Source organism: Pleurodeles waltl, chromosome 6 (genome assembly GCF_031143425.1).
Source record: "Pleurodeles waltl isolate 20211129_DDA chromosome 6, aPleWal1.hap1.20221129, whole genome shotgun sequence".
Lineage (NCBI taxonomy): Eukaryota > Metazoa > Chordata > Amphibia > Caudata > Salamandridae > Pleurodeles > Pleurodeles waltl.
In genome coordinates, this window is record NC_090445.1 from 133,124,674 (window position 1) to 133,150,435 (window position 25,762).

Genomic DNA, 25,762 nt, shown 5'->3' on the forward strand with positions numbered 1-25,762 from the left:
TTCATATTCGCTTCCCTACAGGTGTGGATAGGTTAGGACAGTTGTAGATAGTTAACAAAATAGAGCATTACAGATGGGTATGCTAATTCTATGCAGGCCCCAGACACAGGCCTCGTGTGTTTAGTTGACCAAACACGTTTGTCATTTGGATTTTTCCCCTCCGAGCCTCCTCATAATCTGTACCCTGCACATTAGCGACCCCTCCCCAGCAACGTTGGAAACAGTGCCTGTGGAGTCAAATGTTTTGGTGCTGGTTGCTGCTCTGACCACGTGATTTGGCAGTTAAGCCAACAACGATAATTTGAAATGTTAATGGGAAGCTCATTCTTTACTCAGTTTGTTCGGTGCTTGTTGTAAAATGACCTTTAGATTACGTGTCACGGGGGAGGGGAGGGGCGAGCTATGTTACGTTTTAGGTCGGGGCATGCGAGGCCTTGTCGTTGGTGCCATTTTGTTTTATTTTTGGCCCCATCTTGTGAGGGAACAGGAACTCCCAGCGGGTTATTGAGCAACTACATCCGGGGCTAGTTCGAGAACCTGCATGTGGTTGGGTGACCGCTGCGCTCCAACCAGGGGACCCTCACATGGAGTGAGGCACGTTGGCAGGCCTCTCGTGACGAAACTTCGAGCCAGAGTTGCGTTAAAAGATTCGGTCCTTATTTGCATCTCTCTCCCGCCATGTTCTTGCTAGAATGTTACGTCATGTAGCCTCTAACGCCTTGTAGTGGATACCCTTTTTCATGGGGTGATTGGGGTTGTTTTCTAGCAGACATTTGAAACCAAAACATTAGGTAATATTTATCAGTCTTCAAATGTAGGCACACTTTTTTTCCATGCTGGCTCTCCAGCTTTTCCAGGAACAAAATATTATATAGAATGATGCTTTTAACACAGCCAAGTGTCTACAGGGCCACAAACACAAGTACACCGTTGTAGTGCTGTTTATTATGTTTTAACGTGGGCTAATGTATGTGTTTGGGTGCGTGTACCTGGGTTTGGGCATGCTTTAGTTAAGATTACTGGTTTTGTGCTGTTTACATGCCACGTGTGCTCAGATATTGTAGGCTCTCGAGGAGCCGGTTTAAACGTGTGGGGCTTTTTCTTTGTTTCCATGTTGGTGGCTCTTAAAAGTGACCCAGAACATGCGTTTCAAAAAGGTTGGTTGCAGGGGTATCTTTATTTGTACCTTGTTTTGTTGACTAGTCAGAATTTATGTAATACTCGATTGCATAAATTATACGCTTCCAAAGCCTGGTGGGTCAGAGTTGCTTATGCCATTTATTTGTTTTACCCAGGGAAATCACGAGTATTGTCCATTTTGTCAACGATTTTACCATGAAATTGTGCTTGCTTTCATTCTGATTAGTGGGCTTTTTTATACCACGTGATTGTACAAACAGTTTATATTTTGAACCTTCATTACAGGCCTCTGCATGTACTGTACATACTGGCAAATACAGAAGCATTTCAGTAAAGCCTGTTACTGATTTGACTACTTAAGTTTGTCCAGGCCCGCACTGTTTGATTTCATACAATAATGTACTTTGAAACTTGAACCTGTTAAAAAAAAAAAAAAAAAACTGTGTATGTATGTATGTATATGTGTATATATATATATATATATATATATATATATATATATATATACTCCATTTTAGAGCGTTACCTCAAAATAGTCCTTGCGGCGCATGCTGCTTGATAAAACCATAATGATGTACATGGCATTGATTCTAGCCAGGTTTAGCTGTCACATCTAGAAAATGCATAAAAAATGTTCACGATGCCAGGTATACTTATTTCAGTATTGCATAACTGCTGTAGTGGTGTCTTGCGTGTTGTTGTTGCGTTTTTTTTTTTGTCAGTTGTTTTGGGTCGATAATGTGCTACAAATGAAGTGTGCATGGAATATTTTTTATACACTCGCCTTGTAATGTGGGCGTCTGTACCATAATCCCCCCCTTTCTGTGCATTTAAAAACTCTTTGCTAGTAAATTTTTTACATTTTAAAATAACATTTTTTTTTAAATAGTAAAAATGTCTCTGAGACCCTGCTCTGTCATTTCAAGTTGGATTTCAAATGTGCTAGAGCTTACATGTTAATGTTCTGCTCGTCCATGTTTATGGAGTGCCTGAAGTTCTTGCTGTTCCTATCTAGCCCCCATTTCCACCCACTTAGTCTGTACTGTTTTGGTATTTGTGTCGTGATTTGATGCACCTGCAAGCACTGAAGTTGTGTAAAATCCTACATGATGTCAGAGTAGACCAGCCTCCGAAGAGGAACATTAATTCACAGCTTCCTATATTTGATTTCAAATGTGATACAGATTACAAACACTCCACGTTTAGAAGCAGAGTTTAAAAATGCAAGGAATGCATGATGTATGAGCTGGTTTTGAAAGTTATTCTTTCTATGTTTAATTTCCAGTAATGAGTTTTCATGCTTGATTAAACGTTGTTCTACCCTGCATTCTGTTTTTCTATCGGTTGTATCCGTAACGTTGTTTGAAACGTCTTCATAACGCCTCACTAAAATCGGGACTAGTTGGTGCACTGTTGCTTCCTTATTGATGTCTTGGTTTTGTTTGTTGTATTTATTGTGGTCTGAGAGGGGTGTGCTCCACGTGGAGTCTGTCTTCTCCCCATACCCGAAAAGGCCATGCTGGTGCAGTGTTATTGTTTTTAAATGGCAAATCAGGCTTTATAATAACCTATGTAAAAATGAACACTCTTTAGAAACACGCAGTTTTTTTTTGAGTGACATGGTTCGGTGCTTAAATGTTTCAGGTTTGTGAGAAAAATGGGGAAGCGTGTTTTGATTCGGTTTCCTGTTCTGGGAGTGCTTAAAGAAGGCGGACGCTTACCCTCATTCTCATATTGAGCAAGTCGATTTTTTTAATAGAAAAATACTTGTTGTTGAGTCTAACACTGTACTGAGGGGTGATGGAGAGTGTGAGCTCGTGTCCAATAAAATGAAATATATCTTAGTTCAAATGCTGGCTTTATTTTTTTCAGTTGGCGTATTTTCGAATTCATTGTGTAAACACAGAGAATGAAGCCTTTTGTCCTGTCTTCATTAAGTACTTGCATCTTCTGAAACAGTGCATTTTATACCCCTTCATGTGGATGACTCAGTTTGTGGGTGTTATAGAGGGTCCCTTGAAGCTTAAGCAGCTACCCTTAATTTGTCTAGCTGACTAAATGTGCCTCTACCTTTCAAATTATCTTTAAAAAAAAAATGTTTATGTTCCAATGATCTTCCTCTTGGCTTGCTATGAATAAAAGGGGCAACATTTTTATTAACCATTTTTGCCCAAGGGTAAAGCCCCTCTTTTTCCACTTGATTTCCAAGAGGCTAGTATCGCGTTGCTCGAGGAAGGTTACAAATGAAGCACTTGTATAATTAGTGTTTAGTTGCCTTAAAGTGGTATAAAAACATACATAAACAGCATACTTAAGCGTCTTATTCTGTGCCCTAGTGCACGGGGACTTGCAGCGTGCTTGGTGGGTTTTAATGGCCAAAACAACGTGTTTAAAGGGTAGTAATAAGAAAAATACATGATTTGTTGACATATCTATGCTTCAACCATACACCGTTCGGGTGCTTTCGACGTTATTAGGTGTGGTAGAGGGAGTGGTTGCTTATTTTGAGCACACACCCCTGTCACTGTCAAGTCGGACCGATTCGCTTTGGCGTTGCTGTTGAATGCAGGTGTTAAGATGTGTCTGTAAAGAATTCTTTGAAAGTGGGACAAGTGTGGTCTGCTCAAGTCCAGTCCCATCCACTATTGTAACTGTTATGGTGGTGACTCTTATCTGCACTGTATCGGCAGTTTCCTGTCTGATTAGCTCACCTTTACCATCAGTGCCCTGGAAAAAGTCTTCGTGTCTCCTTGTCACATAATTTTCTCCCCCCGTTTCGTATTTTAGAAACGTTACGATTAAAACGTTTTTTTTCTTTTTGCCCCGCCCCATATCCCAGGAAGCCTCACTCACAGGGGCTAAACGGGGTGGGTTGCCTTATCCAATTTAAAATGTAAACGCGAGCACCACAAGCGGGGGAGGGTGCCACGTGAATATAAAACTCTCACTGTTAGTTCAATGATCTCTGGTTATCCATAACAATTCACTGTTTTTGATACATACTATTGAGTTTCCGCTGATTAAGACTAAAAGGGGGCGGGGATAGTTTCCCTTCCCTCAATTCGAGGGCCGGGTCTTTGTCACCCGGAATCCCAGCCCACCCCCACAGCCCCCCAGCACGGGCGCGCTGTTCTGATCTGAAACAGCAAACGAGCCCTGTTCTGGTGTGTTCTTTAATCTGCACCGGCGGGGGAGGGGCGGCATCTGGAGGGGCTTTGGAACACGCTTACACCCCTCCCTCAGCACGTAGGCTGTCGGGTCGCTTTCATAATTGAGGTTATCAGGTGACGGGTTTTCCTCTGGCCGAAGAGCTGATGGGTTTGTAGATCAACATCGTCTATTATACACTAATACATTTTCATGAAGCGCCCTCTCCAAGCCTCTTGGCGCTCAAGATGTAGGTGTTCTGCACGCGCGTTTACCCTACCAGTGTCACGCTGAGTATGTACATGTGCATTGTAAACACCTGTAGCGCAGCTTACGTTCACGGTATGTCTTTTGTGTTCCAATATCCTCAGCCATCTCTGCGTCCCTTTCTTTTCACCCGCCCTAGTCCCTTCAGTCTAACAGATGAATAATAACGCAGATACGACCCTTGTCTAACGACCTACAAGAAGTGCCCCTGGCAGTATGGGCAGCAGGATGGCAGATCACAGTGCCAGGCGGGTAAGATGGATAAGGACCATCCTCTCTCCCCTTTCCTTCCTTGCGTGGGGCGGGCTGGTAATAGCTGGGAGGACTTCCAGCCAAGAATAGCACTGAGTTTTTATGAATGGAAGGTGCTCCCTGCGAGCCTTGCTGCGGCGGCTCCTCGGGTGCGCACAGAGCGCGCCGAGCGCCGCCCAGGTAGAACTCCTTCAGCTGTAGCGTGGGCACCGTGCCGGCCTGCCCCTCCCGAAGGAAAGCACCCAGACTTCGCTAGGGACGCCCTGTCGGTACCGAGGCGGGGCTGTGGTGGGAGGCGCCCTCTGAGCGCTCGTCTCCTCCCCTCTAGTGTGCCGCGTGCTCCTGCCCGTGGGGTGGGAGGAGCAGGTCGGGCAGTGTAGTGAGGAGGGGGATGTTTACCCTGAAAGCCCCAGTACCTTACTAGCCTCTTGTGGGCTAGTCCCCCCCACCCCGTGCCCACCGGGGTTCCGGCGCTCTCGTCGTTCACTTTCTAGGGTCTTAAGTCCTGAAGTAGGGACGTTTCACCCAAGACGTGCGCAGCAATGTTCAGTTTCGAAATGTGCGCTCGGGTGGATTAGTTTCTGGGCGGTGGGTGTACCATCCCTAGAGGGTAAAGTAGCTGCTCGCTAAATAACCTTTGCTTTTTGAGAAATGTATTTCGTTGGCTTTGTTCTGATTTGAATTTCTGTAGGCTTGTAAAGTGCTATTCCTTGTTTTGGACAGGAACTAAAACAAATGTTCAAGCTGTATCCATCACTGTTTGGGAGTTCATTGTTTTGCTATTTGTTGAAGCTGTTAAATGCCTGTTTTGATGACTGAGTTCGCTGTGGTCTGAGGGTTAATGTTCTAAAGAGAAACCATGATGGTGTTCTGGTGAAAGATCTTATTTTCATGCCGCTCCCGTTAGGAATTGGTGCTATACGTTGAATTTGTCTAATTCGTAGTCGTAGACAATTTTTTTTATTAATTTACTGGACTTTACCGCGGCTTTGGTTCGAAAGTGTGCTTTAAAAAGGCTTGGGTTGGTTTAAAAATGTTTGTGGGAAGTATACCTATTACTTTTGCCTATGTAAAGGTAGATAGATCTGAATTGGCGATTTCGGTATTATTAGGAAATGCTTCTGTCGTGAAAACTTTCCTTTTATAAAGTTAAGCTAAGCCGTGATGTAGTAATTATGGGAATCTTTGATCACGTTTCTGATTAGTTTTTTGTCTGCTTGGTGTGATTTTAAGGTTAATACCTTTTCAGTTATAGAATATTAATGTATGGTAATACGGTTGCTTTGAGTTAAAGTACATCTTTTAAATATTTAGTTTTTGTTGCGCGTGAAAGTGTTTTTTTTTTAATGTGATTATTTCCGCTTAACGTCGGATAAGTGTCTTATCTGGTGTGAAAAAGCACATTAAAGTTTCCTGTTTAAGACGTGTGCAAAAGCTGTGTTTTGGTCAGATACATTAGGGGTTTAGAGAGGTACATAAAACAGTGTATTTACGTTTGATTTCTTTCCTTCAAATGGCTGTTTTCTGAAGTCATTTTGTGCTTTTTCGAAGAGACAAGTTGCTGCTTTTGAAACGTCAATAGTGTGCTTTTGAGCACTTCTGTAATGCAGTGTTCATGTTTTGGACTTTTTATAAATTCTACGTTCATCCACAATATAATTTGTTGTGAAATGTATGGCTCTCCGGGTCATTCTAACATGTTTGTGATTAGTTGGATAACTGCAGTTGGATTATGCTTATTGTGTTTGTTTTAATGGTCTGCTATCGAGTTCGGTGGGGGTAGGATGTACAAAAGTCATGTTCTGCTTCTCTATGTAGTTAGTATTGCTTCACAAAATGTTTATTCATTTGTTAGCCTCCTATAGCTTTTATAGGCGGCATATTTGTGTATTAATTGTTTTAACATCCAAAAGACGTAAACTTTTGATATATACTCGTTTTCCTATTGTTTCTCGTTTAACTTTTGTGGGCAGTAGCTCGTGTATTTGAACGCTGATCTATGTTGGATTCCAGATTTTTGACCCAGTTCGTGGATATAAATAAGCGCCTTTTAAAATAACTATTGTCCTTCTGCAGTTGTGTATCTCCCCGCCCCCATATCTTTGTTTGAATTTTCTTGCCATTCCAGAGATCCAGCGTTCACTTGTTCTTTTAATGGCTCTGATCCAAAAAGACCGTGTGCAGCTTTATATGTGGTGATAATGTCCTGAACAGACCCTTGTCTTCAGATGAGGAAGGTGCGGGTTTTCACCATTCCGATCATTTAGATATGTCGATCGACCTCTGCTCCCATTTCTTCCTTTGCGTTCTAACGCCATGTGTGATCCGCACCATGCTTGTTCCACGGTTGTGGTGGTACCACCATACCCAAAATAATCATCAGGTGCCGTCTTTGCCCACTTCCGGCTTTTTCCACCGTGTCCTTTCGTCTTCAGTTTGTCTCCGGTCGCAGGTGTGTTGGGACTATTTGTTACATCCTTGGTTCACGGTCTTAAACTTTTCCGGATGTTCCTACCCCCCCTTTCCTCTTTAAGTTAGTGTGTATTTAAAAAAATCGGGAAATGCACCATTTTTGTCTTTTAATTTATATTGTACTGCATTGTTAAGTGCTGGGCTTTGCTTTGCCATACGTAAGCCCTCTCCATAGAGGTCACAAGTCTATAGTCCATGTCATGATTTAACCCTTGAAAGCCAGTGAGATCCCTGCATCCCACAGCCCCAGTGCTGTAGCACTTAGTGGTGATTGCGGAAGGAGAGCGACCGCGGAGGTCCGCACCGCTGTGTCCCACCCCAGGAGAGAGCTGACCTCGCCCATCCCATCTTTCATCTGTATTCTGCAAAGCTCTGTCCTGCAGCCTTCTAAGGAGGGAGTTCCTCCATTAAAGCGAGGCGACCCCGCCCGATTCCAACCTGCAGCACAAAGATTCTTAGTCCATCCCTCCGCGCGGGATTCTCGACCGCGGGAAGAAGTCGCCCCTACAGGCATTAACATGCTTAGGCAAATAGACCTTGATGCACGGTTTCGCCGGTGGATAGCGCCCCTGGTCCTTTAAGCGCCACTCTAATCCCGTATGTACCCCTGTGACGGGGTGGCGCCTCACGAACTGGGGCGGAAGCACCAAAATCTGCCCCCTACCCGGCGGCGGCTCTGCTGTCCCGCAGACTGCCACCGAAACATCAAATTGCACGGGGCGTGGCCAGTAGTGATTCGCAAGCCGGCCCTCGTGGGGTGGGATCATACCTTGAGTCGCTGTTCTGCTGTGTGATCCTGGGCGCATATATGGCTGCTGTTCAGATGTTGCGCCTTGTGGTTCGTGCGTTGCCCTAGAATTGGATACCTTTTTGTCTTTCGACTCGCGTTATATTGTATCGAGTCGCCGGTGATAGCAGTCCCATACGTCTCCCGGACTGACAGTGACTAACTGACGCAGTGGGCACGTTTTATATTTCTAAACATGACTTCTCGTATATCCCACACATCACATGTATGGACCGGCTGCTCTGCCAACAGGGCTCCCCGTCCCAAAGACCCAGCTACCAGGTTGATAGCATGTCCCCCCCACCCCCCCTCCATCTTTTCAGATTGCTTCCAGCCCATCCCCCTGCCCAGGGCCTTTAAACCCAACAAGCTGAGCATTCCTAATTCCCAGCCCTCCCCCCACAAAAGAATTCCATGGAGGCGGAGCCCAAGGCTGGGAGAGTTCAGCGGTGGGGCCGGAAGATGGGGGCTGGGAAGAGGAGGGTTTGTGCCAGCAGCGAACACCAGGCAGTGTCACTGGCGACTTTTGTTACAAAGGGAATCTCTACCTTGTTAAGGTTGCGAATTATAATTTAATAGTATTGTTACTGTTTAGCCAGGCTTCCCTTTGAGTGAGGCTGTGACTAGCAGTTTGACGGGTTTTTGGCACTTTCAAAATAGCTCTAATGTTGGCAGATGCTATCTTTAAATTGCGCTTAAAGGAATGGCATTCCTCCCTGCTTCCAGTGTAGTCAAACCCCATCGAATAAAGTGTATGGTCCACCGTTTGACCACTCTGGATATAAAGGATAGCTATTGAAATACCATCTACGTTAACGCACGTTTTTGTTTTCCCTTCAGTATCTATTACTCCCTGCATAGCCTATTGCATCTGCCTTTTGCAGCGCCCCGGTGTGCTCCGGCGTGCCGTGTTTATCGGGACTAAGTGGAGCGTGTGGCCGAATGAGGTCGTTGAGCCGGAGTTTGCTCAGCTTCCTTTAACTTGCCCTCTCGTGGTCTGTTCGTGTGCTGATCTTTTTATATAGAAAATGGTACTCGGGTGTGTTAGCTCTATGGGAGTTTCCAGCCAGGAGATGTTCGCCTCTAGACGGGACCCTTAACATTTAATGAATTTTAGTGGCAATGTGTGAGCAGTCGGAGAAGTGATTTCTGCTCGTATACTATTAACATGCTCGTTAATGGACTGGGGTAAGCGTGTTGACGCAAGGACCGCAAGGAAGAGTCTTAAATACACATTCAGACGGTACTTGCTCACTGCATCAGTCATTTCAAGGGGCAGGCAGTTTCAAAGACTCCCAAGTATGTAGCATAACTGTTTCTAGGCTTGTCCCTGCAGTGATGAATGAAACCCCCTCTGCCCTGCAGGGCTGTTACTTATCGCAGAGCTGCACACCGTCGGTATAGTGTTATAAAACTTAATTCGGGTGTGTAGAATAAAAGCTTATTAGAAGAACTGCGTTCACAAGGGCATGTTTAGCAATGGGTGCTTCGTTTCAGCAACCCGTTCCACTCCAGGAGATAGCGGGGGAAGTTTAAATGAAATGGCTGCAAATGTTGAAAACGGTACCAGAGCGCATATGGTTATTTAAGAAAGCTATTCTTTTTCATTGGTATTGTAATCCCTTTTAGGAGGTAAAATGTGAAAGTAATGTTTTTGTTGCCCCGTGTTTTTTTTTCTTTCTGCGTTGCAGCATAATTTGACCTCGAATGTAGTAATTCCAGGGGCTCGGCTTCTACGGCAATGTTTAAGGCATCTTAAAAGGTCAGTGTCAAACCATGGTGCTGCCAGTCTGTTGGAGGTCGTTTGGTCCTTGATCAAGCCATTGCTGATTGCACAATTGGTATTTCTCCCCTCTCACCGCAAGCACAGTGTGAAAATAACGCGGTACCTGAGCCCCACTTCAAAGAACGCTGTGGTTCATACCCCAGAAATGAGCTGAAATTCCCCCCCCCCCCCCCACCCCCCCACCAAACGACCTATATGTAACACCATTATTTAACGAGCGCACACCGAGTGCAGCTCCTCAAACTACAACGCAACACGTTTCTGGACTGGATGGAACGCTGGGCCTCGGAATGCCCACAGCATTTCCTTATTTTGCCTTTTTAAAGGATTGTTCTTAACAAGGTTGGAGGGGTCCTGGCTCACCTGGAACGGGGGCCATATTTTGTGGGTTGCCGTGCCTTTTGTCCCAATGTACCTGAGTGACATAAGTGGACCGTGAATTTGATTCTTGTCACCACTGGGAGGCGTTGGAGAGCTTTCAATGTTTTTATACGGCTGTGCTTGCTAAGATCCAGGCAGTTTGGCTGCGTGATTTCCCAGTGTTATTCCCGTGCTCTTTCGGGAGCCCGAGGTAGGGTGTTGCAGTAGTCCCGCCGTTCCATCGCTACAGCGCGCCCCCAGCTGGGGAGGGGAGGCTTGTCTTGTATAAGGTGTTCTGCGCTTTGGCAGTTGAAGGCGAAAACTTCCCAAAGTTGGATGGATCTGTTTATGCTCCATTCAGGCTGGGTACTTTTTTTTCTCATTCGGTGGAACGCGTGGGCCTTGATGGTACTCTTGAGGTGTGGGAGTGTGTGCACGTGGAGCAGTGTGAAGAGAACCTCTTTAGGATGTAAGTGAGGCGTTTGGGCCACACCCCCTGCAAGGGTCGCAGTTCCTGTTCACGTGTTTATAAAAGGGCACTGCAACTTGTGATTGCGGGTACGTTGTAGACGGATGAAATGGCATTGGATGAAGATGCCACCGGCAATGGAGACCAGCGATCTTACCCCAAGTTATCTTGCCGTGAATCTACTTTCCACGGCTCGAGTGTCCATGCCCTAAGTTCCTATACACATGATGCACCCCCACAAAGTGGTGGACACCCACTCCAATACCGCAAAGAGGCCTTTAGTTTGTGAAGTCAAACTTTAAAAAGGTGCACTCCTTTTATGAAACACTCTGAGGAGCCTACTCACAAAAGCCATTTCGGCACACACAGTATTATTACATCCACTGGCCGATGTTTGGAGAATATCTTTTCTCTTGAGAGAGCTTTGCACACGAGGCATGGGTTTTAGTACACACACAACTCAGATCATTTCAGTTCATTTTCTGAATGAATATTACCGATAAAACGAGCTACAATAGCCAAACATGGCATTTACTCAAGTATGACACTTGACCAACAACTTGTACTGCAAAACCCATAGAAATAACTGGATGCAGGGGATATCTCTTATAGAAGCGAGTGAAAATCCAAAATGTTAATTTACTATCAAATATTTTCAGTGTTGCAACTTGCTGATTATTATTTTATTTTTTTGCAGTTTAAGGTACATTTCAACCATTAAATTAGTTTAATTGCAACAGTAGCTTAAATCAAAATGTATATTACCCTAAATCTCCACATGTAACCGCGATCGTAATACATTCTATACAGCTGATAGCATGACGGAGGCATTCATATTGTAGTTAATATGAATTGATACATTTAAAAATATGGACATAATACATATTTCAAAGATTTGAAATTTCGATTAACCGGCTGCTCATTTTTATTTATTTTTTGAGCTGGTGTGTTCGTGTGATGGTCCTAGAAGCTGCGGAGTTAGGAACGCGTTTTTTAAATTGTATTTATTTATAGATCATTGAAACAGCCCCTTGCTCTCATTGGACACCTACATTTTGAGCGCCGGGGGGGGCGGGGGTTGGGGGTTGGGGGGGGAAGAGAGTGTGCCTCACGAACATGTATTGGTATTGGACACTTTCTTGTCTGTCTAGTCTCCCTGCTTATCAGTGGCTTTCCTCTTTTCTGACTAGTGGATCTCTTCTTCGTTGTTCTGATTGGATAGCTTGTGGCCTTGCACTCCTTAATTAGGGACCCAGCTTTTCTTTGTGTTCGTCTCTCACGCTCTCCTGTGTGCTGCTCCCTCCTTCACACTCCCTCACCTTGCACTCTCCATGATGCTGCCCCACCTCGGCTCATCCGTTACTTACTTGATCTCGCTCAGCTTTTTTTTTTTAATCACCTGTTCTTGTTAGTCACTGCTCGTTGACATACATTTAATTTTCCCTCCCTATGCCCAGCTTCTCTGCTTCCTAACCCCACCCACACGTTTTGCTGCAATTTACAACTAACCTGCCTTTCACACACATTTTTGCCATCTTAGACAGGTGAAAAAAAACAAAAAAAAACACAATGAACCCACTATGAAACATGCTTGTCCATTTGTGGTGATGCCTGCAAAGGTCATGCAGGTGGAACTAGCGTCAGGGTGCTATTAGAGGGGGGGGGGGGGGGGGGAATTTCTGTGAATGACCAACACAATTTTACTTTAACATATTCCTGTTTCTTTCTATCTGGCATGAAATACACAAGTCCAGACGTGAAAATGAAATAACTCTGGCAGTTAGTCGATATTTAAACACAAAGAAATTTGGATAGCAAAAACCCATATTTAATTCCAGGAGACCTTTAAGGATTCTGGGTAAAATACTGCTTAATCTGGATTCTAGTCTTAATCTGAAAAGGCACAACCACCTTTACATTGGATGCTCGAATTGTTATCAATGAGAGCTTCCATATAATTTGAGTTCAATTTAGGGCGTTCTTTCCTTTACTTACACGTCCTTTTAATGTGTAATCCGTGAGGTAGCCCTTGTTTACTGTCAACACTGCTACCTACGTTTGATAGGTCTTGAGACGGAATTCGCAGCAGATGCCCTTGCTTAGTCGAGATCTATCTAAATCACTATGCACAAGGTCACCCCAGCACCCTAAGATCCACTGTGTGTTTTGTGGTGGGATACCTACTGAGGCGTAGGTTACTTTAGTTTTCTCAATGAACCGTGGTTCCTAACCTGTCCACTTCTGTGGACCCCCACCCTCCCTGCTACGTAATTACTGGAAGCCTGGGACCCCCGAAAAGCAATTTTGATTTGAGCCTCAAAACAATGCAGAAATAAACGTTCATCAAACTACACAAACGACAAAATATTTTATTAAATTCACAAACAATTCAAAAATGAAAGTTCATTTTAGTGTAGAGGTTATAGTTTTTCTAAATTCATCTGAGGCCACCATTCGCCCGTACTATATTCTGTTTGATTCGTCCATACCATATTCTGTTTGATGCATTTGCACTGATTTAAAAAAATACATGTGAGAAGGCCAACTTAATTTTCAGCTCACCAGTTTTCTTAAACTTTTTTCGTTTTTACATACTGCTTCTTTGTACACTTTAGTAATTAGAGAATATTTCATTTTCTAAGCAGTCACTGGGCGGGGTCCTGTGAGTAAGTGGTGCAGACCCCCATAACACGGTAAGATGTTAAAAACCACTTTTGCTGCAGAAGTGCATCCAGTTTGCTATACTGTCCTGAAGACGCTAAGAACGAGTCAACTTTGTGTGATGGTTTACTTTAAAATTGCACCAGACTCGAATGCTTTTGTTTTATGTTGGTGAATTCTGGCAATTTCAATATTTACCTTTTGTATATTGACCAGTTTCTTGTGGTGGTAACCGAATGTATAACGCCTATGCAACCTTTAAGCGGTTTCAGAGCGCCTGAGGGGAATCGAAGAGTATGTGGAAGGAGAATGCGCTTCAAACACTTGTTGCTTTAAAAAGTTATCCTTTGATTCTGCTCCTGTTACTGGATTGGAGCGTCGATGAATGGACCTGGGGAGGCGGGGGCTGTGGTGGTGGTGGTGGGGGGGGGGGGGGGGGGGGGGCGGAGAGAAGAGCTCTCGCAACAAAGCTGACCCTGAGTGACCCCCCCCCGCCCAGCCCTTGCTTGGAATCTCTGTTGCAGATTTTTGGTGTTGGGAGACAAAGCTGCTTGTTCGAGCCCCCTCTGGGGGAGATGCCTTGAAAGGGGGAGGGGCAGAGAAACCGCGCTGCTGGGTGGGGACTGACTCCAAATGGGCGTACAGGGGGGAGGAAGCGGAAACGAGTCTGGGCGAGGGGCGGGGTCGAAGATGTTTTCTTTTTGTGTACGTTTGCCTGCGCGAACAATATTACTGCGTTGGAGACCTGCGCTGCGGCTCGCACTCTTTGACCCGTTGTAGGGGGGGGGGGGGGGGGGTGCTCGCCGTACGGACTGCAGGAGCATTAAATGCAGAACGCACCCGATGCGTAAACCTGCCGAGCTGTCTTAGCCGATCCACTGCCTTGGTGCAGTAGGGGGATGAAGGCATTGTGAAGGGTAGCTTCGGAGGAGGGAAGGGGGCAGATCAATGGTTAGCTATACGTCATTTAGCTTTGTCCTAAAGCCGCCACCCTTCTCGACATCTTATGTGTTTTTCTAGTGGGGTAAAATCCCTATTATACATTGTTCGATAGACTTGATGGTTAATGTGTTCGTGATATTTTGTGTATATAGTACTTTTTATTTTTTTTATTTATTTCGCAAAGAACTCGGCCACCCATGGACACACTCAAATCCTATGTAGAAATTTTGCACTTGTAATGCTACATCGCCAACGAGGTGTTCCCCGATACATTCATCCCAGTTTCTGGTGTGTAGGTAAGTTTTAGCCCTACGGTGGCGTTGTATTAATTTGAAAGAATCGTTTGGAGACCTTTTTTGACCTGTTCACAGGCGTTCTTCCATCCGCCATAGTTAAGCGGGTGACCGTTTCTCACGTGCCACTTCTATGCGTCCAATACTGTCATTTGCTGAGGCAGAGTATAAGAATGGTGGTCGTTACTTCCGTTCCTGGTGGTTCTTCCCTGGAAACTTAGTCCAGATTTCTCTTGTTACCTTAGCTGATCATGCATGGGGAGAAATTGACCTTTCACACGTTAAAGGTGTCTAGCGCTTATAAAGTGTTTATTCAGGTGTGCCAAACCCCATCCTGTCATTGGATTTGAATAGTTCCAACGTCCACAGCAAAATGTCTGAATCAAATTGTTTTTTTTTGTGTGTTTTTTTTTTTTTTTTTACTTGCTGAATTGGTAAGCACCGTTAGTACACTACCCATGTTGAAAATATATTGGTATGTCTGGTCGTCATTCGCTTGAATTACCAAGTTTTGATAAAGTTCCCTTTCCTAATTTTATGCCAACATCCAGAAACCCCTCGACCGGTGTCTGTCACTTAAAAGATGTTGACTGCTTGACCGGTGTTGACTGTACTGTGTCTCTCAGGTAGATTAACGTGTTGGCCTCCACGACGTACGTTGCGTTGTCCCAACTTCTATGCCCTTCCGTATCAGTACATTAATATTGCGGCTTACATGCAGCTTGTTCCATGGTAACAGCAAATAGCATAGACTACAATGGACACATCACCTCTGTTTTACCACTTCAGCAGTGTCCATTCATCGAACACCCAATCCGCTGTGCTTACTCTTGCTATGGGTTAGTGAGATACTAGACTGGTTGAGGCTAAATCTCATTTGTTTTATCACTGCCGCGAGACTGTGTCGAAGGTCGCTCTAAGATTGCTAGGGTCAAATCCCCGTAAACTCCTTTAGGTAACTGGCAGATACTCTGTTGTGGTTACATGGGCACATCTTCAGTTCAGTTTTCCAGGTGAAGACTGTGCTTGGGGCTGGTTGATGGCTGGCTGGGTTTCCTTCTCCACCATAGCCCATAGTGGGCCAAGACCTGTTTGTGCACGTGGTGCTCGCAGTGCTCTCTTTCTTTAGTTAGAGGGTTCAGACCGTCAAGGTTTTTGCTTAATTTCCTCTATTGAAGTTTTGAGGAAGTGGTTCCAAACCTTTTGGCTTCAATGGACCCCCACTTTATCAAAACTGGACCCCCACTGAATCATTTTTGGAATCCGGGGACACCCGCCTCCCCTTCCCACCTTGCAGAGTCATTAATGAAAGGTGACGACCTAATCTGTTAATATAAATTTTTTCTAAGCGGTCGCGGACTCCCTGAGGAGGCTTCAGGGGACCCCGGACCACAGGTTGGGAACCACCAGTGTAGTACAACTTTTCCTTGCAGTCTCCGTACCCATGCGCCCCTTGAGAACTGTGGGGCTTTCATACTTTGGCACTCGAATCTTGTGGGCATTGCTTGCAAAGATGTTCCTCTGGACTCTTGTCTGTTAAAGGCTGATATCCAGGGACCTCCTGGGAGGCGTATCAAATACTAGAATTCCCTGACAGTGTCTTTGACTAATACACTGACTAAATGTCAGCCTATTTCTTTAAAGCGGTTTTTTCGCTGACTTTCGAAAGTGCCTACTCCAGTTGTGCCCATGTTTGAGTCTCAATAGTCTTTTGAGCTTCTCTTATGGAGAGAAACTGCGGCTAGTTTGCCGGCTGTAGCACCTTCCTCCATTTCTGTGGCTGGTGTACAGGCTTCTGTGTAGCCTCTTACACAGTTTGGGAACTTAAGGGCCTGTTTTCTGAAGGGTTCAGCTGCTTTCCATCGTTACACTTATTGCTCTGCATGGGAACACTGGCTAGCTTTCTGCTTTATCCGAGTTGGGGCCGTTGTCCTTTAACACAGCCTCTTGCACTATTTCAATCTAGTTTTGCTTTCTAGCGCTGGGAAAAGGCATAAAAGAGAGGCGCCTTTTTTGGCCATTTTTTATGTATTTAACTTTGACACTGAAGGATTTCTGACGACAATTTGCTGCCATCCTGGTGTGACCTCTCCAGCCTGTTCCAGTGCCTTCATCTGAATTGATTGAGCCTGCTTTCTTGTTTCTGGTGTTATTCAGAGGTGAAAAGGGAGTTGGAGCTCTCTCTAGCAGAAGATTTCTCGAGGACATTATCTTGGTGAACGCCACATTTCATATGGATGAAAAAAGGTGTTGGGGCAAAGTTTGCCACAGCTTTGAACTGTTTGAGCAGAACCCCCTCCCCTATTGGATAAAGCTTGTAATCAGTCAATTGGATTTATCTTGTATATTCCTTTGGATGAAACGTGTGCGGCACAGTCTGCTTTTGTCGAACTGCTTCAGTTCAACCGACAATCTTCAGTAGCCTTAGTATTGTCAGATTACAAGGGGAAAAAGGGGGGGGGGTCTGTATATTTTACGTTGACTTGTGTGTGGGTTTATTATTATTTTTTTACCACCCTCCCTGCACTCTTACTCTTGACAGTTTAAGACACATCATGGGGATAAGCTTGTTAGCAAAGGCTGCGGTGAGGGGAAAAGCCATAGTTTAAAGTTAAGCACGTGCTTGAAGACGGGTTGTTACATTACATTTTTTTGTAAGAACACATTTCCACTACTTGAGTCCAAAGCGCTCTTGGAATATACACAACCTAGATGGTTTATGGGGGTATTCACTAAATCAAAAGAAACCTTGTTGTGTTCCCTATTGTCGGTGTGGATTAAGTTTGGCAGCAAGAAAGGGCATGTGTGGCATGATGCACCTCAATTTGTGGTAGTAAAACTTTATTATGTAGTAGTTTTTACGCGTTACACATGTCTGGACAAGATTTGCCCCCATTAATACAGATTTAACACCCATATAAAGCAACAGAGGGGCGACTAGTCCACTATTGCGAAGGGGCTTCCACATGCTGCAGCATCATGCGTCGCTGCGTTTTTAGTAACTTTTGTTCGTCTTACGTCAAACGGTTTTTCTTTAAATCTGCAAATTAAGCAGCAAATGATTGTAGGAAGCTGGCTCTGTGTATACTGTATCAAAATGGCTAAAGTAGATAATACTAATGCTCTCTTTGTGGTAGTGTGGTTGAGCAGTTAGGCTTATCAGAGGGTAGTGCAAAGCATTTGTTGTGTACACACACAAGCAATAAATGAGAACACACACTCAATTACTTAACTCCAGACCAATGGTTTTTATATTGCAAAAATGTTTTCTTAATTGTTTTTTAGAACCACAAGATTCAAGTTGCAGGTAAGTACTTTAAAAGTTTCCTATTTCACACAGGTATCAACAGTACTTTGAAATAGGTAAGTACACAGTTTTTGAATAAAAAGCTATTTTAAAAATGGAACTGCATTTTTTTTTCAAACAGTTCCTCAGGGGAAGAAAAGTTAGATCTGTTCACAGGTAAGTATAACACTTAGTCTCAGTCTCCGGGTTTTAGGAAGTCCACCGGTTGGAGTTCAGGTTAATCTCAAACACCCACCACCAGCAACACGGGCCGGCTAGGTGCAGAGTTCAAAGTTGAGGACATTTAACATGGGGCTCCTATGGGGACTGGGGTATTCCGACTCTGGTCAGCAGCAGGTAAGTACCTGCTACTCGGAGGGTAGACCGGGGGGTTAGAAGAGCACTTGAGGGGCCACAAGTAGGCACCAAAATCATGCCCTCAGGGGCGGCAGGGTGCAAACAGAACGTTGAGTTTCCAATGCTGGTCTATGGGGAGACCCTGGGGTCACTCAGAGGCTGCAGGTGGGATCCAGGGGGGAGGTGTCTCCAGTACACCACTGGTCAGATAGGGAAGAGGGCCGCCTGCTGATCGATGAGGCACCGGGGGTCGGTTTCTCCTAGGCCTGGGGGGCTGCGGGTGCAGGGTGTCCTTTAGGTGTCGGATATCTTTGTTTAGAGTGCGCTGTCATGGGGGTCCTCGGGATGCCCTCTGCAGGCGTCATTGTGGAGAGGTAAACGAGGGTGGGCACTTGCTCACAATCACCTGGGGCCCTCTTTTGCTGGGTGGACCACCTGGACACGGGCTGTGGGCAGCGGGTGCACAGGGGTCAAGCCTCGCTCATCTGGAGTGAGGTGGGAGTCCGTGCTTGTAGAATTCTTGGTCCTTTTGAGTGCAGGGCAGTCCTGTGGAGTTAGCAGAGGTTGCTGGTCCTGCTGGACGTGTCACTGGTCTTTTTGCAGGTTCTTCGAAGCAGGAGATAGGCCGGTAGGGGCCAAAGCAGTTGTCGTCTTCCTTCTTCTCTGCTGGGGTTTCCTTCTTCGTGTAGGTCGCCAGAAATCTGGTGAGCTGGGTTCAGGGAAGCCCTTAAATACAAGATTTAGGGGCATGTCAGAGGGCAGTAGCCAATGGCTACTGTCCCCGAGGGTGGCTACACCATCCTTGTGTCCACTCCCTTGGAGGTGGGGGCACATTCCTAGCCCTATTGATCCCTGTCCTCCAAACCAAGATGGAAGATTCTACAGGGAGGGGGAGGGGGGGGTCACTTCAGCTCTGGACATTTAAGGGTGGTCCCAACTGAAGTGGTCACTCCTTGTTTTTCTTAAGTTTCCAGCTGAACTGGCTACCTAGCGTGGGTGTGGGGAGCATTAGCATCTCCACTAGCTGGAGTGCTTTTGGGTACTCTAATAGGAGGCCTGAGCCTTTGAGGCTCACTGCCAGGTGTAACAATCCCTGCAAGGGGAGGTGTGAAGCACCTCCGCCCAGGGCAGGCTTTGTGCTCTTGGGTCAGAAACAAAGGCCCTCACCCCGTGGGATCAGAAACTTGTCTGCTAGTGGCAGGCTGGCACAGACCAATCAGTCCTACACTAGAGGATTGGGTAAGGTACCGGGGCATCTCTAAGATGTGTGCTTTTATAGAATAAATCCAACTCTGGCATTAGTGTTGGTTTATTGTGCTGGGACGTTTGATACCAAACTTCCCAGTATTTAATGACTCCATTATGGCTCTGTAGAGTTTGAAATGACGAACTGACAGACCATGTGCCTAATATGGCACCACTGCCATGTGGAAACAATGGTGTGGAAACAATGGTACATTTTTTGGGAAAGAACACTGGTGTTGAGGCCTGGTTAGCAGGATCCCAGCGCACTGTCAAGTCAGCATCAATATCTGGCGAAAAGTGGTTGTAACTGGAACAAGTGCCAGTTTCCTACAATCGTGGTTTGTGTGGCAAATCCAAAGCTATGCAAATGCATAAATATGCGTGAAAACAGTGTTCTAGTGTATATTCCAGTGGCCCAGCCTATCTAGAGATACGCCATATTCGCCAATAGACAAAAAGGTTGGAGTAGAGTAATCTAGTGATTAAATATATGGGACATTGGTCGACTAAATGTTATTGTTCACTGTATAGTATTATGCACATGTACTAAAATACAATGCTGTTTACTTTCTTGGTGTACAGTTGTCTCTTGGTTTCCGGTTTGTTTCAGGGCACTTTCCTCCTGGTATAAGTAGTATTCTTTGTGTATGTAGGAGTGGCTAGATGAGAATGGATATATAATTGCATTTGAAAACGTGTAGCCAGTGACATTAGTTTGAGCTTTTTGCATGCATTGCATTGCCAGGAATGGTCTAATGTGTTCAATAGAAAGTCCTATCAAGGATCTGTCTGACTTCGGCTGTGTGATAAGTTGTGTAAGGGAAAAAGAAAGGTGTTCTGCAACATTTACCTTTAGAAACACCCTCATTTATAAATACAGTGTGCAACAAACGCACACGTGGATACAATCTCAGAACTCAAAGTGCATTTAAAGCACATAGAAGTGTTTCACATTAGTACATCGGATTATGTCACTGATTTGAGAGGCGTTTTCTTATATGAATTTAGAAACAGTCGTGTCTGACCATAATCCCACTAGTGAACACATGGGCAAGTTTATCTTGTGCACACCCTGGGTGGCCTCCGTTGTTATACATAAAACCTAGTTTATCAAATCAAAGATTTTGTACAAAGGTGGCTAAGTGAAATAAACAATTTTCTAGGATCACACAGTTTGATCAAGTGGGGAAGCTGAGATTATCCCAATCTTTTGGTTTCATATTGTGCGGTTCTGCTACTTAACGAGTATCCCTTTTTTCCAGTCTCGTGTTACATCTAAATGAATTGTCTTAAATTATTGGTGCATCAGGCTACAATGTGGGTGGCAAACGGAAGCCGCATAAATGTTCTACTTGTTTTAGGCTAGAGGATCCAAGAGATCCAAGAGAATTAGAGCTGAGCTAGGCATCTACCTTGAGCTTAGCTCAAGTGACTTGCCCACCTCTTGCACATAATGGCAATTAAGGTGACAAAAGTAGAGGAAGTTTATGAATAGACTATTATCAAGAAGTTTGGAACAGGAGTTTGGAACCTGAGTGCCCAGGGTTTGGTAGAGGGATAACGACTCATACAGCGTAACACGGTATTTGTAACTCCAGGGAACAAGGGCTTCATTTCGAGGGCAGTGTGGAATGAAAACTGTAAGTTAACACCACAGCTCACCAGCCACTTCATGCTCGTGCTTTGCTCCCTCTACGTCCACCTTACACAGCCCCACGCTACCCTCCTGGCATCGGTGCACCCTCTGCCACACCACAGACCATACCACTTTTCCCCCTGGGAAAATGTTTGTGAGCACACATGCACTGGAGCGTGTTACTGTACCAGTGTAGGGAGTACTGGACACAGACAACCTGTCCACTCAGGAATGACACATACAGATATAGTGATTGCAGAATGAAAACAGTTAGTCCTTTATGATATGTAATTATACACTATGGACTCTGTAAAGCATTGAAGTAGGAGTACACCGTGCGGTATAATTGTCGAAATGAAATGTTCAAGGTTTCACACTGGTCTCCAAAGTGCGAAGGTCTTCGGTTTGATTTACAGTAAGGCTTTTATATATTCTTTAATGTCTCCGTCATTTCATTAGTATTCAGTAGCGTTTGATAACCCACCCATGTACTGCAATTAAGGTCGCACATATCATCGCAATGACTTCTTTCTTAGCCTTACGCGTCAACAGCACAGGCGAAACCATTCAGAACCCTCAATAGGTTTGATCATTGAGTTTATCCAATTCTTCTCCTAATTCTTGTCTTAGACACACGAGTACTTTGCAAATTGTGTGCATAATGGGGCATTGCATCACTTTTCAGAATGATCCGATTGTGGAAACTCGGCTGTTTCCTTAGAGGAAATCATTTCAGGGTATATCTTAATCCACTCCAAGTTTCACATTTCTCCTCCCAACCCTGTAACAGAACAGAAACTGGTAACAAGTAAATTGTTTTTGTAGTATTTAACTCGGTGTTTGGGATTGAGGATCATATCTGCTCAGTCCCATCCCAGTAGATTTGATCCATTCTTTGACACACATGTCCTCGTGGCATAATTGTTATGAAATTCAAGCCCTTTCCCTATTTTTTCTTCTTTTTTTTTCTCTAACTTTAACTTCTTACCTCCACATGCAAACAGTGTGAAAAACGTGGTTAAAGTTTTCAGATTCTGGTTCCCTTACCAAGGTAATCAGTCTGCCATAATATTAATTTTGTGTCTGTTAATTAGTACATTGAAGTAAGGTTTGTTCTCCTTATTTGCCTTATTTCTACTATCTCTGCTGCTTCCACACTGGTCTCGTCCTCATTTACCATCAAAACGTGACTTTACATACTTTCTCATTGTTCACTGCCCAATGCCTTAACGACCAGTAATGGCTTCTATTTTCGTGTAATACTCACAATACATACCCATGCCCCCTCTTATATTAAAACTACTCCTGGGGCTTAAAACTGGACACTTTGTGGTTGGTAAGATACATAGGGATCACAACGCAACACATTACTTTCCCTTTGTTTGGAGATGAGACCAGGGTCGTTGACCTTGCTTAGATCCACTATTCTTAGTTGTAGGCTTGTCTGCACTACTCTTGTGAATACTTTTTTATCCCCTCCTGTTCCAGTTCCTACAATCAAAACTTTCATATATATTTACGGCTTTTTATGCAGTTAAATTTAAATTTGAGCAACGTTTTTTTTTTATTTTTTTTTTATTTTTTTTATTTAATTTATTTCCTCTATGTTAAGTTTATTTGTTAATATGGCGCCAACTCTAACCAGAGAGCACTGGAAACTGTATCCCCATACTAGGTCATGAGCTTGGAAGGTACTTATTGGAAACTAATCAGATGAGGTGATCCTTAAAGAGGAGTGTCTTAATCTTCCCTTTTTCTCCTTTTGAGCTGAAGCTGGTAGCATGTCTCAGTGCCCTCTTAATAAAAGGGGGTGGGTGTGTATATGTGTATCAATAGATATATAGATCTGTCTCATCACGGCTTATTTTCCAGTCAGTCTGGCATATGACGGTTACATTAGCTGGCTGAAGTGTGCAGTTTTTAGTTCTAGCCCACGAGACAGCACAAGCTTTGTGAAGCTCTTTGATATACACACCTAGTTGTGCGACTGTTCACCCAGGACTTTATAGTCAGACTCCAGCAAGTAAGGCATTGCTGTCATATATCTGAGAGGCCATGATCTTGGGCATTATTTATTTTTTTTGTTTAATGGAGGTACTTTTTATCCTGCAAAGCAACGATAGCTAGTATCGTACTGTCTGACTTTTTGGATTACGACTTGTTGGCAACAAATTCTGAATTTGTGTTTTAGTTGTGGTGGCGACTGCTGTGAATATGTTCTGGTTAATGTTGTAGAGCCATTGCTTGGTAGTATGATCAGTTGGATGCTTTAGTTGAGTTCAACTACAGGTTTGCTAAATATCGGTGGTCGAGTTTCTGTGTACTTACACTTTTCAGTGTACTTACACTTTTCAGTATTGTTGGATATCACTGATTGATCTTAATTCTGTGATTGAGTACATAAAGGGGCTCCGTGCCGAGGTTGAAGGTGACCTATTGGAGGATACTATTTGGGATAGGTCGCTAGTACTGTCTATCCCGCTATTGTGGGGGTACTGCTCTTGGCTGTTAGAGAGACGAGGCAATCGATTTGAAGTTGGATAATGCTGTGTTTTACGACAATGTTGAGCAGCGATTTTTATTTATTTTTTGGACTGTCATAGGCTGCAGTGGCATCATTCAGCAAAGGTTCAGTGGCAGGGATTGCTGTTGTCCATGACTTTGTTTGTTGCCTGGGTGCTGGATTGTGGTCTGGAACTACACTGACCATCTTGCAAGGGGCGTGCTTGTATATTGCAGTTGAATTTCCTGTTACCTGATTTCCTCCCTTCTTTGGTTCTGTCTTGGTTTGGATGTCCTCCATTGCTCCAGTTGACAATTAAAATTAAAGACTTGCTAGCACTTGCATCAGCGTTGATACCAACACGGACTAAAAGCAAAAACACAATTCCAACTTCCTGATAAGAGCAGTGAGCCTGGGATAGCTCCCACATGGGTACAAGCACAGTAGGCTATTACCCTACAACACACGTGCTTTTGTAGTCCCACTTATACAGCCCAAGTGTCCCCAAAAGAAGTTCATGATGTGGAAGGTGATCTTGACTAATGATATATATTCAGGGATTTGAGTTCTTTTTTTTTTTAATCTTTTTTTTATTTATTTAATATAAAGAGTGACTGCCTCCATGCTAGACCTAAATTATCTACCTTGGATGGATTTGGGTCTTCTTTCCTTATCCATTGGCCGGGTCGTCTTACTCGCATATTGCTTCAGCCCACTTTTGCCATTGGCTTTCTCGTACATAATGACAGTGTTCCCCTGATCATGTGTACATCAACCTAAAAAGTACACTTAATTTCCAGTACATTCCTTTGCTGGTTGCTTTTATTCATTTTGCTCTTTACATGTTTTAGTCTTCCTTGTGAACGTGATCCAAAGCAAATAGTGCTTTTTTTCTTTGCACCATTTAGAATCGCATCCAACAAATACTCCTCACAGCAGCTTGCCGGGGCCAGACCTGTTGGTTTTACCAGTCCTTGTTGGCATATGGTGGCACTCCGTAAAGTGTTCGAATTATATGCCATACAGTTCAGTGGCGGTTTGACCTTATTCTAAAAACCTCCCTTTGTGCCCTAACCACCACGAAGGCTATCTCTAAAGCATTTCTCCTGAAGTCGTCTTGTGCCCATGCTCTCACCACTTTGCATTCACCGAATGTTAATGCTCATAACTGGGAGCTTTTGGGGTGTGGCCCCAGAGGCGGGAGTGCCAGCATTGTAATCCTGATTGGCAGAGGACTCGTTTTTTTTTCTTTTTTCTTTTTCTATAAATCTTTCTGAAAGCCTGTTATAGGCTGAGGGGTAATTTGCAGTAAGTACTGCCATCTGCCCATTACAGAGCCGAGACAGTACTATGGCACAGACAGTGCGAATACTGGCATTAAGTAGTAGGATTTTTACAAGCCTTAGAAAGCAAGCCTAACCTACTATTTATGCATGTAGCCATGGTTAGCGAGATTTTGGGACAGGTCACAAAGTGAGCGCTTAAATTTTAACCTGGGACCGATATCTTGAACAGATATTCACTTACTGGCGGGTTAAAGGGTGATACATATGCTGCAGAACTATTTTACCACCCAAGACAATCGTGACTAACTTTAAAGGAACGAGTTGCGCCAGGCTGCAAATTCAGAAGCATTTGATGACCCGAATAAAGTGATAAAAGAGCACAAAATAACTCTGAACAATAACTTGAAGCAAAACAAATTAACTCCAACATAACTGAGGGCAAAACATCGTTCAAAACATACTCAGCAAACCTCAGCCATAATGTAAATGCCTCATTTTACGTTTAAAAAAAAAAAAAAAAGGAAAAGGACAAAACAAGTGCCACGAATGGCCGATTGTGTTCTGGTGGTTGTTCTTGGGCTCGGGCACTTTCAGTCTGCAGCAAAATGCAGCATAATTGCATGACCCTGGCATCAGTTTGGCGAGACCCCGTAGCGACCGAGAGATTACGCGAGTTATGTTGGTGTCCTTTAAATTTGCCAGGAAAGACTTTATATCTGGTGAAGTGTTATCTTGCCTTTCAGATCCCATCCGTTGATTATCCTGTTTTGCACAATCACTTCAAAACCAACAAATTTAAAGGAGGACTCGGTCATTGCTAAAATAAGCTATTCTTTGGTTTACTGGCGGCCGAAGTGAGGATAGTTACTCTGC

At 44.2% G+C, this 25,762-nt stretch overlaps 1 protein-coding gene across 2 annotated transcripts in view; it reads left to right on the top strand.

Moving 5' to 3' along the window:
• IGF2BP1 (insulin like growth factor 2 mRNA binding protein 1) overlaps positions 1–25,762 on the top strand; it is a 318,886-nt gene that overhangs the window by 2,946 nt on the left and 290,178 nt on the right. Inside the window, exon 1 of one of the 2 annotated variants that reach the window (XM_069237578.1) lies at positions 5,351–5,416. The exons of the other annotated variant lie outside the window; for it this stretch is intronic. The gene's annotated coding sequence lies outside the window, so the exon portion shown is untranslated. Of the gene's footprint in view, positions 1–5,350; positions 5,417–25,762 lie in introns of those variants that run through there. 2 annotated transcript variants of the gene reach the window in all.